The sequence below is a fragment of the Salmo salar genome, chromosome 28 (genome assembly GCF_965601325.2).
Source record: "Salmo salar chromosome 28, fSalSal1, whole genome shotgun sequence".
Taxonomy (NCBI): domain Eukaryota; kingdom Metazoa; phylum Chordata; class Actinopteri; order Salmoniformes; family Salmonidae; genus Salmo; species Salmo salar.
Genome location: NC_138318.1, coordinates 12,767,180 through 12,782,779, shown reverse-complemented (window position 1 = coordinate 12,782,779; position 15,600 = coordinate 12,767,180). Strand labels below are relative to the sequence as shown.

The window sequence follows — 15,600 nt, the reverse complement described above, 5'->3', positions numbered from 1 at the left end:
TTCATTGCTTAACAAGCCGTACAAAATTAAGATCCCACAACTACAGATGGGGAAAGGCTGCAAAAGTATGATTCCTAATCAGAGACAACGATAGACAGCTGCCTCTGATTAGGAACCACACTCGGCTCAAAACAAAGAAATGGACATCATAGAATGCCCACCCTGACCTAACCACATAGAGAAACAAACCCTCTCTCTCAGGTCAGGGTGTGACAATATCCACAGTAAAACGAGTCCTATATCAACATAACCTGAAAGGCCGCTCCGCAAGGAAGAAGCCACTGCTCCAAAATCTCCATAAAAAAGCCAGACTACGGTTTGCAACTGGACATGGGGACAAAAATCATACTTTTTGGAGAAATATCCTCTGATCTGATGAAACAAAAATAGAACTGTTTGGCCATAATGACCATTGTTATGTTTGGAGGAAAAAGGGGGACGCTTGCAAGCCGAAGAACACCATCCCAACCGTGAAGCACGGGGGTGGCAGCATCATGTTGTGGGGGTGCTTTGCTGCAGGAGGGACTGGTTCCATTCACGAACTAGATGGCATCATGAGGAGGGTATTTATGTGGTTATATTGAAGCAACATCTCAAGACATCAGTCAGGAAGTTAAAGCTTGGTTGCAAATGGGTCTTCCAAATGGAAAATGACCCCAAGCAGACTTCCAAAGTTGTGGAAAAATGGCTTAAGGACAACAAAGTCAAGGTATTGGAGTGGCCATCACAAAGCCCTGACCTCAATCCTATAGCAACTTTGTGGGAAGAACTAAAATAGTGTGTGCGGGCAAAAAGGCCTACAAACCTGACCCAGTTACACCAGCTCTGTCAGGAGGAATGGGCCAAAATTCACCCAACTTATTGTGGGAAGCTTGTGGGAGGCTACCCAGCATGTTTGACCCAAGTTAAACTATTTAATGGCAATGCTACCAAATACTAATTGAGTGTATGTAAACTTCTGACCCACTGGGAATGTGATGAAAGAAATAAAAGCTGAAATAAATCATTCTCTCTACTATTATTCTGACATTTCACATTCTTAAAATAAATTGGTGATCCTAACTGACCTAAGACATTTAATTTTTACGAGGATTAAATGTCAGGAATTGTGAAAAACGGACTTTAAATGTATTTGGCTAAGGTGTATGTAAACTTCCGACTTCAACTGTACATGAGGTGACTAAGCACGCACCCCTGAGGGGCCCCCGTGTTGAGAGTCAGCGTGACCGATGTGTTGTTGCCTACCCTCCCCACCAGGACATGGCCCGCCAGGAATTCCAGGATTAAGTTGCAGAGGGAGGTGTTCAGTCCCAGGGACCTTAGCTTAGTGAACACTGAGCTGTACTCAATGAACAGCATTCTCACATAGGTGTTTCTTTTGTTCAAGTGGGAAAGGGCAGTGTGGAGTGCAATAGAGACTCTTTCATCTGTGGATCTTTTGGGGTGATATGCAAATTGGAGTGGGTCCAGCTTATCTGGGATGATGGTGTTGATGTGAGCCATGACTTTCAAAGCATTTTGTGGCTACAGATGTGAGTGCTACATGACGATAGTAATTTAACAGGATACCTTGGCTTTCTTGGGCACAGGGCTATGGTGGTCTGCTTGAAACAGGTAGGTATTACAGACTGGGTGTAGCAGGATTGGATCTTAGTCCTGTATTGACGCTTTACTTGTTTGATGGTTCGTCTGAGAGCGTAGCGGGATTCCTTATAAGCATTTTGGGTTATTGTCCCACTCCTTGAAGGCATCAGCTCTAGGGCCTAAAATGTATTTTTTGGCTAATAAGCCACTGGCAGGTAGATGAGACAATTGACCAACCATTTTTTACCAGACCAAATTTCTGTTCGCCATAATTACAACCAGCAGACTCAAACTAATATTGAAAAACAACCGAGCTTGTGAACAAAACAATGTAAATATCCAAGAAACAGAAGGACAAAGTCATAAAGTTATAGACTTTCAAGTATTTAGACCAACTTTTATGGCTGTGCGCAGGGCCTCCAAAAATGAATCTCTCAGCACTTCACTCAGTGCTCACAGCTCCCTTGCCAGGCAGTGTTGCTGTGCGAGGTGGGATATAGGATTTGTATTTCTTTGTGAGATTAGCTGCTATGAAACAAAACAGCAGAAATACTGCAGCATTTTTCTGCTACAAATCGCAACTCGCATGTGATCATACTTGACTTTTGACAATTTTTATTTGCGAATGTAATGCTCACACTGTATCCTTGGAAATTGACCACCCGCCAACATGGCTGGTGAAATAGACATTCTTACCCACCAATACCTAAATCTACCCGTATTTGGCAGGTGGCGGGTGTTAATTTTATGCCCTGGTCAACTCTAGCCTTTAGCTCAGTGAGGATGTTGTCTGTAATCCATGGCTTTTGATTGGAATATGTACGTATGGTCACTGTGGGGGACGACAATGCACTTATTAATGAAGCCAGTGACTGATGTGGTAGACTCCTCAATACTATCGGATGAATCCAGGAAAATATTCCAGTCTGTGCAAGCAAAACAGTCCTGTAGCTTAGCATCTACTTCATCGGACCACTTCTAAATTGAGCATATCATTGGTACTTCCTGTTTGGGTGGTTGCTTGTAAGCAGGAATCAGGAGGATAGAGTTCTGGTCAGATTTGCCAAATGGAGGATGAGGGAGAGCTTTGTATGTCTCTGTGTGTGGAGTAAAGGTGGTCTAGAGTTTTTTTCCCCTCTGGTTGCACAGGTGACATGCTGGTAAAAATGAAATAAAACGGATTTCAGTTTTCCTGCATTAAAATAACCGGCCACTAGGAGCTCTGTTTCTGGATGAGCATTTTCTAGTTGGCTTATGGCCCTATATAGTTTATTGATCGTGATCTTAGTGCCAGCATCGGTTTGTGCTGGTAAGTAGATGTCTATGGAAAATATAGATGAAAACTCTTTGTAAATGGTATGGTCTATACTGCTCTATGCCACTACGCAAATGTGATGATATGCATGCAATGCTTTATTAGAAAGGTTATTCTTTTTGGAAAAATGATGCATTCCGGTACCTCAGAGCTCCTCAGGTCAATCCCTCTTGCGCTCATTTTTTGTTCCGGCATCTCCAGATTTACAAATTAAGCACTGTGAAGACCCTTGTTTTATAGTAATACAATTGCTCAGAGGAAGAGATTTTGTTTACCAACTAACCTTTTTTTCTGAAAAGGTAACGTTAGCGGGCTTCTGGAAACTGCTTTCTTCTGGAAAATGTGAAGTCCAAGATGGACAAAGGGGGCATTGTTGGGGCTGTTTCTGGACCTAAGGAAGGCTTTTGATACTGTTAACCATGAGATTGTCATCACAAAATTGTCCAAGTTCAACTTTTCCCCCGATGCCTTGAGATGGATGAAATCATACCTTGAAGGCAGAACTCAGTGTGTCAGAGTGAGCAATGAGCTGTCGCCCACTCTTAGCTATGATGTGGGCATGCCCCAAGGGTCAATACTGAGGCCCCTCCTGTTCAGCCTGTACATTAATGATCTGCCTTCTGTCTGTACTGGGTCTGAAGTTGAAATATATGCAGATGATACAGTGATATATGTTTATGCAAAGAGCAAACAACAAGCTGCACAAGAACTCACTACTGTAATGGTCCAGGTTACAAAGTGGCTCAGTGACTGTCTGCATGTTTTTCACAAAGAGGGCAACAGATGCTACTGAGCCAGATGTCAATGTGTCAGGGGAGAAGCTCCAGGTGGTATCTGATTTTAAGTACCTTGGCATCATACTTGATTCCAACCTCTCTTTTAAAAAGCATGTGAAAAAGGTAATTCAAATAACCAAATTCAACCTAGCTAATTTCCGATTTATACGAAATTGTTTGACTACAGAGGTAGCAAAACTGTACTTCAAATCTATGATACTCCCCCACTTAACATACTGCTTGACTAGTTGGGTCCAAGCTTGCTGTACAACATTAAAACCTATTCAGTCTGCCTACAAACAGTGCTTGATAGGAAGCCCAATAGCCATCATCACTGTTACAACATCAGAAAGCATGAGCTCCTAAGTTGGGAAAATCTTGTGCAATACACCGATGCATGTCTTGTATTCAAGATCCTAAATGACCTGGCTCCCCCTCCACTCAGTATTTTTGTTAAACAGAAAACCCAAACATATGGCAGCAGATCCACAAGGTCTGCCATGAGAGGTGACTGTATAGTTCCCTTAAGGAAAGCACCTTTAGTAAATCCGCTTTCTCTGTGAGAGCTTCCCATGTCTGGAATACACTGCCATCAGACACACATAACTGCACCACCTATCACACTTTCACAAAATGCATGAACACATGGCTAAAGGTCAATCAGATTTGTGAACATAATCCCTAACTGTGTATTGCCACTTTCCATGTTGTCTGTTGTCTGTAGCTTGTGAGGTGTGGAAACACTTTGTTGCTTTTATGGATTTTGTCTTGTTGCTTTTTGTTCTATGTTGCTCTGTCTGTTATGCTACGTCTTGCTTGTCCTATGTTGCTCTGCGTGTGCTCACTGCTCAATGATTGTCTATATTGTAATTGTTTTTAATAACCTGCCCAGGGACTGCGGTTGAAAATTAGCCGGCTGGCTAAAACCGGCACTTTTACTGAAACGTTGATTAATGTGCACTGTCCCTGTAAAAAATAAAATAAATAAACTCAAACTAAACTCAAAATTATTGACAACCCCAAATATTCGTATAAATAAAGTAGTCAAAAATGTAGATGTGTTTTAGCAGTTTCTTTTGGTTGTGTTTTAGATTATTTTGTGCCCAATAGAAATACCTGGCTACCCAAACTCCTTGCTCTGGCCAAACGCTAAGCCACGGACATTAGTTTCTTCTCCGCAATGAGTCTGGTTCTGAGTACCTCCCCTACGATTTCTAGAATGGAAATACATTCTAGACCATCTGATTGGTCCCAGAAACCGATTGGTTGGGCCAGAGCCAGAACACACGTGGGTAAAGCGACATTTTGAAAAGATCATACCCCCAAGACATGCTAACCTCTCAACATTACCAATAACAGGAAAGGTTAGCATGTCTTGGGGGTATGATCATTGACCCTGTGGTGGTTAATTTCTTTACTAGAGACAAACTTATCGCACAAGTTAGAGTTATACTTAAACTAAATCTTTAATCACTTACAGTGGGGGGAAAAAGTATTTGATCCCCTGCTGATTTTGAATGTTTGCCCACTGACAAAGAAATGATCAGTCTATAATTTTAATGGTAGGTTTATTTTGACAGTGAGAGACAGAATAACAAAAAATCGAGAAAAACGCATGTCAAAAATGTTATAAATTGATTTGCATTTTAATGAGGGAAATAAGTATTTGACCCCCTCTCAATCAGAAAGATTTCTGGCTCCCACGTGTCTTTTATACAGGTAACGAGCTGAGATTAGGAGCACACTCTTAAAACCTGTTAGGGCTAGGGGGCAGTATTTGCACGGCTGGATAAAAAAATGTACCCGATTTAATCTGGTTACTAATCCTACCCAGTAACTAGAATATGCATATACTTATTATATATGGATAGAAAACAGCCTAAAGTTTCTAAAACCGTTTGAATGGTGTCTGTGAGTATAACAGAACTCATTTGGCAGGCAAAACCCTGAGACATTTTCTGACAGGAAGTGGATACCTGATGTGTTGTATTACCTTTAAACCTATGCCATTGAAAAACACAGGGGCTGAGGAATATTTTGGCACTTCCTATTGCTTCCACTAGATGTCAGCAGCCTTTACAAAGTGTTTTGAGTCTTCTGGAGGGAGATCTGACCGAACAAGAGCCATGGAACGATGATGGCCCATTAGACACCTGGCGCGCGAGTTCATGTTGGGTACCCTCGTTCCAATACGTTATAAAAGAGAATGCATTCGTCCACCTTGAATATTATTCATGTTCTGGTTAAAAAAGGCCCTAATGATTTATGCTATACAACGTTTGACATGTTTGAACGAACGTAAATATATTTTTTCCCCTCGTTCATGAAGTGAAGTCCGGCGGGCTTAGATCATGTGCTAACAAGACAGAGATTTTTGGACATAAATGATGAGCTTTTTTGAACAAAACTACATTCGTTATGGACCTGTGATACCTGGAAGTGACATCTGATGAAGAGAATCAAAGGTAATGGATTATTTACATAGTATTTTCGATTTTAGATCTCCCCAACATGACGGCTAGTCTGTATCGCAACGCGTATTTTTCTGGGCGCAGTGCTCAGATTATTGCAAAGTGTGATTTCCCAGTAAGGTTATTTTTAAATCTGGCAAGTTGATTGCGTTCAAGAGATGTAAATCTATAATTCTTTAAATGACAATATAATATTTTACCAATGTTTTCTAATTTTAATTATTTAATTTTTGGTGCTGACTTGACTGCCGGTTATTGGAGGGAAACGATTTCCTCAACATCAATGCCATAGTAAAACGCTGTTTTTGGATATAAATATGAACTTGATAGAACTAAAAATGCATGCATTGTCTAACATAATGTCCTAGGAGTGTCATCTGATGGAGATTGTAAAAGGTTAGTGCATCATTTTAGCTGGTTTTATGGTTTTGGTGACCCTGTCTTTGAATTGACAAAACATTACACACAACTCTTGTAAATGTACTGTCCTAACATACTCTAAATTTATGCTATCGCTGTAAAACCTTTTTGAAATCGTAAAACGTGGTTAGATTAAGGAGATGTTTATCTTTCAAAGGGTGTAAAATAGTTGTATGTTTGAAAAATTTGAATTTTGACATTTATTTGGATTCAAATTTGCCGCTCTTGAAATGCACCTGCTGTTGATGGAGTGCACCACGGGTGGGACGCTTGCGTCCCACCTAGCCCATAGAGGTTAAAGGGAGTGCTCCTAATCTCAGTTTGTTACCTGTATAAAAGACACCTGTCCACAGAAGCAATCAATCAATCAGATTTCAAACTCTCCGCCATGGCCAAGACCAAAGAGCTCTCCAAGGATGTCAGGGACAAGATTGTAGACCTACACAAGGCTGGAATGGGCTACAAGACCATCGCCAAGCAGCTTGGTGAGAAGGTGGCAACAGTTGGTGCGATTATTCGCAAATGGAAGAAACAAAAAAGAACTGTCAATCTCCCTCGGCCTGGGGCTCCATGCAAGATCTCACCTCGTGGAGTTGCAATGATCATGAGAACAGTGAGGAATCAGCCCAGAACTACACGGGAGGATCTTGTCAATGATCTCAAGGCAGCTGGGACCATAGTCACCAAGAAAACAATTGGTAACAAACTATGCCGTGAAGGACTGAAATCCTGCAGCGCCCGCAAGGTCCCCCTGCTCAAGAAAGCACATACACATGCCCATCTGAAGTTTGCCAATGAACATCTGAATGATTCAGAGGACAACTGTGTGAAAGTGTTGTGGTCAGATGAGACCAAAATGGAGCTCTTTGGCATCAACTCAACTCGCCGTGTTTGAGGGAGGAGGAATGCTGCCTATGACCCCAAGAACACCATTCCCACCGTCAAACATGGAGGTGGAAACATTATTCTTTGGGGGTGTTTTTCTGCTAAGGGGACAGGACAACTTCACCGCATCATTTGATGGGGCCATGTACCGTCAAATCTTGGGTGAGAACCTCCTTCCCTCAGCCAGGGCATTGAAAATGGGTCGGGATGGGTATTCCAGCATGACAATGACCCAAAACACACGGCCAAGGCAACAAAGGAGTGGCACAAGAAGAAGCACATTAAGGTCCTGGAGTGGCCTAGCCAGTCTCCAGACCTTAATCCCATAGAAAATCTGTGGAGGGAGCTGAAGGTTCGAGTTGCCAAACGTCAGCCTCGAAACCTTAATGACTTGGAGAAGATCTGCAAAGAGGAGTGGGACAAAATCCCTCATGAGATGTGTGCAAACCTGGTGGCCAACTACAAGAAACGTCTGACCTCTGTGATTGCCAACAAGGGTTTTGCCACCAAGTACTAAGTCATGTTTTGCAGAGGGGTCAAATACTTATTTCCCTCATTAAAATGCTAATCATTTTATAACATTTTTGATATGCGTTTTTCTGGATTTTTTTGTTATTCTGTCTCTCACTGTTCAAATAAACCTACCATTAAAATTATAGACTGATCATTTCTTTGTATGTGGGCAAACGCACAAAATCAGCAGGGGATCAAATACTTTTCCCCCCCACTGTATTAACAAGGGAGCAGGTCAATACAACGCACACATATAAAGTGAATCGATTGAGTGCTCTACAATAATGATGACTGGTCATAGCTGGTCGACAATTCACGCTCAGATGATTCGTTGAGAGCCCCGAGACAAAAGTACAAACGTCTTTTATAGCCAAGATACACCCCTTTCAACCTACATGACGAACAACAGATACATAGAATGGGTCACAAGGTTAAGATCTGGATGAAAGATACCTATAATACATAGCATACAGTATCTGCTGTGTCAACAGTTTTCATTGTATAGACCAGAGTCTGTCCCTCTGACTCCAAACTGGAACCATCTCTCCCTGGTACGGTATAGAACAGAAACATTAACTCATGCTCTGGAATGCTCTTTAGGTTTTATCACCCAAAAGACCTCATAAATCTCCTCTGTCAGTGTTATCTCCCAGAGGCCCATCCTCAGTAGAACACACACACACAATAGTTAATAGAATACTCTATTCTGTTCCATAACACAACCATTTGATGCAATAAAGGTAGTATAACATAGTCTTGCAGTTTTGCTCTCACAACCCTCTATAACGTTCTCATTTATCATTATTCACGATTCATTCAGGATTATCCGTAAATTTGTCACAAGCTTGATGTAGTCCTTACGTACTAAGAATATGGAACCAAATACGACATTTCTGACTACTTTATTTATAAGAATCTTTAAGGCTGTCAATCATTAATCACCCCTATAAAAAAAATACTTAAAACAATCTATTTTTCTGAGCAATTGTATTAGTATAAAATAATATAATTTCCCCTTTTTTTTTGCTTACAATATACTGTAGCTTAGTATTAGATTTTTTACATTTTATACAGTCATTATTGTTCATATTCATCAATGGTGTCAATAATGTCGGAACCCACTGTATGTATAAGAGCATCTGGGTGTGTGGACCCTACACTGTTACTACAAAGTTCAGAGGTAACTGATATCAAACCCACACAGGAGCTGGAGCCGGAGGAGGCTCCACAATCTTTCAGGGTGAAGGAAGAGGGGCTGGTCCAGGCTAATGGAACCTCTGCCCAGGCAGCAGGAGAGGAGTTACAGCTGGCTAGAGAGGCACGAGAGGAGGAGATGGAGGAGGATGAAATTGTCTCACCTTGCTCCCTATCAGAGGTTTTCAAATTCTAAAGTAGGTTTGGAAGTTCTGAAAATGTGGCTTTTTGAGTAGTTGTACCCATTTTGAAATTGGCTGTACAATACTGAGATTAATAAAGGTGCGCTGTCATTGATACTAAACATTTTGTCAAAAATCATTGACTACGGAATGAGTTTTCCTTTTCTCTGCACCACAATGCAATGGTGTGCATGTTGATATTTTCGTCCAATTATATCGACCTTTCTCTTGTCCTGTCCAGTTCCCAGTCCAGACCTGAGCTTCCAGCCAGATGAGCACCTGGAAGTGTATGTGTCAACGTCAGAGAACCCCCACCACTTCTGGATCCAGATTCTGGGGCTGGACAAACTTACTGCCGAGATGAGCCGCTTCTACAGCAAAGGAACCCGGCAGGTCAGTCATACCTTGCTTGTGTTCTATAGACACCAAACAGACAAATGCTTTCCGTTGTGTGCCCTAATGAACATGACTTTCTAGATTCCATCTACAATGAACCACTGAAATAGAATGGTGTCTAGAGCTGACACTATTATTTTATTCTCCATTACAGAGAAACACAATATGTTTCTATAGTGTTGAACTCTAGTGTTGAGCCCTATGTGTGATGTCTCCAGGAGCAGCCAGTGGAAATCTTCATGGTGGGGGACATTGTGGCTGCTCTGTACCGGGACTGTAGCACCTGGAACAGGGCTAGGGTCCTGGGGGAGATGTGCTCTGGTTTGGTGGACCTCGACTATGTCGACTTTGGAGACAGTATAGAACAACACAGGGACAATCTACGAAGTATGAGGTGAGAGGTCAGGGTTATGAGGTTAGGGCTCTGAAATAAATAATTTTGTTTCCAAGAAAGAGCTGGACAATACATTCCAGCACTCCTCGTTGTATTGCAAACGTAATAAATCATAGATGAAAGCTGTTACTCTAATAGCTGTTAGCTATTTGGCTAATGGTTTGTATTTTCTTCTCTCATGCCCCTTTTAGGAGTGACTTCCTCAGCCTACCATTCCAGGTCATCGAGTGCAGCTTAGCTGGAGTCAACCCAGCAGGCAGGTGTGGAGAGAAGAAGTCCTGGATGACTTTGACCGCCTGACATAGTGGAGACCCCTGCTGGCCAAACTGTGCAGCTACACCCACTCTGGCCCAGTGTACTGTACAGCCCTACGACAACACAGAGGGCAAGATCAGTACTAAACTGGACTGGGGTGGAAAATGGCACTATATCTCTCGCCTATCTCTTACTGTCTCTCATTCACTCACTCACGCTCTCTCTCTGTCCTTCTCTGTCACGGTCTTACAGGCACAGTCTCTCTCCCTGTGTATGTTATCGCTGTCTCTCTCCCTGGAAGATGCCTTGTCATTTGTCTCTTACCATGATCTCCCCCTTTGTGTGTGACTGGTTTCTCATTCTCTCTCTGTCAGACTGTGGATCTAGGAGAGGAGCTGGTGAGTCTTGGCCATGCTCTGCCTAGCCAGGATAATTGGAACGGTAGGGGCGACAGGTACTACCCCGGATCACCACAGAGGATGTTGGTAAGAGCACAAGGCAGAGGAGAGGGACAATAAATTAGAGCGATTTAGAGATACAAATGTAAAGTATGTAACTATATCAGGGTTTCCGTTAGCTGGTAATAGACGGCTTTTGGATGATATATTTTGTTTGTTGAAAAACCAATAAATAAAATTGGGTTTGTGCAGATTTATAGAATATTATAACGTTCAAAATGAGACTGATATGAGGTAATAATAATTAATGGATGATTAATACGATAATGATATGTTCTGATATTGTTGAGTTTATTTTGGGAAACGGTAACTCATTAAACAAACTTTTTCTGTGGTGCCCCAAGATTGCTAATGAGTTAATTGTTACATGATTAATTTAACCATCGTATTAATTAAACATAGTTAAGTTGATTTGATAAAATAATCATCATCACATTAATGATATTCACATTATATACAAAATAAGTTACAAATAATGCGAAAAAAACATACACAATAGCACAATTGGTTAAGGGATCGTAAAACGACAGCCATCTCCTTCGGCGCCAAAATCAGACCATATCCGTAGAGGCAATTATTTTATATAAACTTTCTTTCATTTTCCAGTAGCCAAAGGCACAAACCTAGTCATATTAGCAACTCATGCTAGTTGTTGCATCTTAGATCTCCCCTCTTTCAAATTTTCAAAAGGATATTTTCATCTTGGTCACATGATATTCGTCACATGAAACCGCTCACATGTGCGGTGCGCTTTTGACAGTGGTATTTTCCTGCTAATTGAATTATTGTGCACATTGCTGCCCTTATAATGTCATGAAATAATAAACTGAACAAGAACATAAACACAACATGCAACAATTTCAAATATTTTTATGAGTTACAGTTCATATAAGGAAATCAGTCAGTTGAAATACATTCATTAGCCCCTTTTCTATGGATTTCATATGAATACAGATATGCTTCTGTTGGCCACAGATACCTTAGCGTGACCCTGGACAACACCCTGTCGTTCTCCGAAAACATCAAGGCGGTGACCCGATCCTGCGCACAATCCACTGGCTTCCAGTTGAAGCTCGCATCTGCTACAAGACCAAGTTGCTTGCCTACGGAGCTGTGAGGGGAACGGCACCTCCGTACCTTCAGGCTCTGATCAGTCCCTACACCCAAAGAAGGGCACTGCGTTCATCCACCTCTGGCCTGCTCGCCTCCCTACCTCTGCGGAAGCACAGTTCCCTCTCAGCCCAGTCAAAACTGTTCGCTGCTCTGGCACCCCAATGGTGGAACAAGCTCCCTCATGACGCCAGGACAGCGGAGTCAATCACCACCTTCCGGAGACACCTGAAACCCCACCTCTTTAAGGAATACCTGGGATAGGATTAAGTAATCCTTCTAACCCCCCCACCCTCCCCCCCCAAAAAGATATAGATGTACTATTGTAAAGTGGTTGTTCCACTGGATATCATAAGGTGAATGCACCAATTTCTAAGTCGCTCTGGATAAGAGCGTCTGCTAAATGACGTAAATGTAAATGTAAATGTAATACCTTAAATAAAGGTAGGGGCATGGATCAGAAAACCAGTCAGTATCTGGTGTGACCACCATTTGCCTCATGCAGCGCGACACATCTCCTTCGCATAGAGTTGATCAGGCTGTTGATTGCGGCCTGTGGAATGTTGTCCGACTCCTCTTCAATGGCTGTGCGAAGTTGCTGGATATTGGCGGGAACTGGAACACGCTGTCGTACACGTCGATCCAGAACATCCCGAACATGCTCAGTGGGTGACATGTCTGGTGAGATTGCAGGCCAATAACTGGGATATTTTCAGCTTCCAGGAATTGTGTACAGATCCTTGCGACATGGGGTCGTGCATTATCATGCTGAAACATGAGGTGATGTTGGCGGATGAATGGCACGACAATGGGCCTCAGGATCTCATCACGGTATCTCTGTGCATTCAAATTGCCATCGAAAAAATGCAATTGTGTTCGTTGTCCGTAGTTCATTGCTACCCATACCATAACCCCACCGCCCCCATGGGACACTCTGTTCACAACGTTGACATCAGCATACCGCTCACCCACACGATGAAGCCGTACACGTTATCTGCCATCTGCCCGGTACAGTTGAACCTGGGATTCATCTGTGAAGAGCACACTTCTCCAGTGTGCCAGTGGCCATCGAAGGTGGGAATTTTCCCACTGAAGTAGGTTACGACGCGGGAACTGCACTCAGGTCAAGACCCTGGTGAGGACGACGAGCACGCAGATGAGCTTCCCTGAGACGGTTTATGATAGTTTGTACAGAACTTCTTAGATTGTGCAAACCCACAGTTTCATCAGCTGTCCAGGTGGCTGGTCTCAGACGATCCCGCAGGTGAAGATGCCTGCAGTCAGCATGCCAATTGCACACTCCCTCAACTTGAGAGTGCAAGTTATTGTAACCTCTTCAAAGTGCGCATCAGAATTCGGTAAGAAGGACTGCACATCGTTGCATCCTCAACTTGCATGTTCTGTTAAGATTAATTACCATAAACTAAATGTGATTTCTGTCATTCTGAGCACCATGGGTGGATGCCCTAATCAGGTTACACACACAATACATGTGGGTCCGGTAAATTTTTCAAATGTCTGATAAATTAAAATGCTGCTGGTCAAATGTCCGGCGCCACGTTTTCCTAACAGAAACCCTGAACTATATATGACTTTACTGTGTCTGTATTTCGTTAGGATGATGTGACGGAAGCCTGTCCTGCATCAGCTTATCAGGTGGGTTTACACTGAGAAGGGTTACATTCAGTAGCTAAGAAATTGACTAAATGTTTTGAAATAGAGGAATGGATTATGTTCTACCTGAATGTGTGAAATCACTTACTTTCATTTTCTGTTTCAATACATTTTCCACATTTATTGAATATTACATTATATTACATTATTACCATATACTACCCACCACTGCGACCTGTACGCTCTCGTTGGCTGGCCTTCGCTTCATAATCGTCGCCAAACACATTGGCTCCAGGTCATCTACAAGACCCTGCTAGGTAAAGTCCCCCCTTATCTCCGCTCACTGGTCACCATAGCAGCACCCACCTGTAGCACGCGCTCCGGCAGGTATATCTCTCTGGTCACCCCTAAAGCCAACTCCTCCTTTGGTCGTCTCTCCTTCCAGTTCTCTGCTGCCAATGACTGGAACGAACTACAAAAATCTCTGAAACTGGAAACACTTATCTCCCTCACTAGCTTTAAGCACCAGCTATCAGAGCAGCTCCCAGATCACTGCACCTGTACATAGCCCATCTATAATTTAGCCCAAACTACTACCTCTTCCCCTACTGTATTTATTTATTTTATTTATTTTGCTCCTTTGCACCATATTATTTATATTTTAACTTTGAACTTTCTTCAAACTACAAATCTACCATTCCAGTGTTTTACTTGCTATACTTTATTTACTTTGCCACCATGGCTTTTTTTGCCTTTACCTCCCTTATCTCACATCATCTGCTCACATTGTATATAGTCTTATTTTTTTCTACTGCATCATTGATTGTATGTTGTTTTACTCCATGTGTAACTCTGTGTTTTTGTATGTTGTCGAACTGCTTTGCTTTATCTTGGCCAGGTCGCAATTGTAAATGAGAACTTGTTCTCAACTTGCCTACCTGGTTAAATAAAGGTGAAATAAAAAAATTCAAAAATATTAAACACAGTTGTCCACAGGTGTTTTCTCTCCTTTCAGTATGAACAACTCCTTTTGGCGGCACATGTCTTGATTAAAGTACAGGCCCTCATAATGGAGAGTGGGTGTCAGAACTGGCCACAACATCATCTCTGTTCCCATTGTCTTCAGGTTCTTTGAGGTTTCTGGAGCTGCAGCGGGCTGATGTTGAAGACAGCCCCTCCTCTCCCCAGACCACCAGGTCCCAGCCCAGCGCTTTCACACGCTCAACCGAACCACCAACCTCTACAGCATCTCGGTGCCCCAGCTGCCGCTCACACACACTTACTTTAATGTATTATTATTTTATTTTATGGAATATTAAAACATACAATCTACTTGCAGTGAAGCCGCTCAACATCTACATCACATTCACTCATCTAACAGACTCCCGTCCAGAGCGACCCACAGAAGCAACCAGGGTCAACACCCTGCTCAAGGGCACGTCGACAGATCTCCCACAAGATTAAAAACGGGGACCCGAACCAGTGACCTATCAGCCACTGGCCCAAGCTCCCAACCGCCAGGCCACCAGCCCTCCAAAATGTAATCATTCCATTCCCCACCCCACCCCCAAGACCGCCCGTCCCCACAAGCCCCTGTCACCCAATGCACTAACAACCAAAAAAATTAAAAAGACAAAGGCAAAGAAAAACAAAAGACATCAAGGACAACAAAAATCATAACAGCAAGGCCAACTGAATATGTTTGAGTGCATGTATGGCACTATTACCTGTGTGTGTGTCCATGTATGTGCACATGTGTGCATTTGAATGGGTGTGTGTGTGTATATGCATGTGTACAAACACATGCACGGCAGCAGCCTCAGGCAAACCGGCATTAGCTGTAAAAACGCTGCCCCTCAGTTTCATTCAAATATACTTTTTGTTATGTTTTATTTTGACTTTGTTGAATTTTTTTAATACTTTTATCTTTGACTGTTATTCTATCCCTGCCCAGCAACTCCACTCCCTCTTGTCTCTAATTCCACATTCCAACCCTCAGCCCCTCCCATCTATCTCTGCTGGCCACCCTCTTC

The 15,600-nt window shown here is 42.5% G+C and overlaps 1 non-coding gene across 1 annotated transcript; it reads left to right on the top strand.

Annotated features, from left to right (window-relative positions):
• Nucleotides 1-7,218: 7,218 nt before the first annotated feature.
• LOC106589232 (uncharacterized) lies at nt 7,219-15,459 on the top strand. Its single transcript, XR_014383029.1, has 2 exons — nt 7,219-10,130; nt 10,322-15,459. It is a non-coding gene; the product is annotated as an uncharacterized LOC106589232 (transcript).
• The last annotated feature ends 141 nt before the right edge of the window (nt 15,460-15,600 follow it).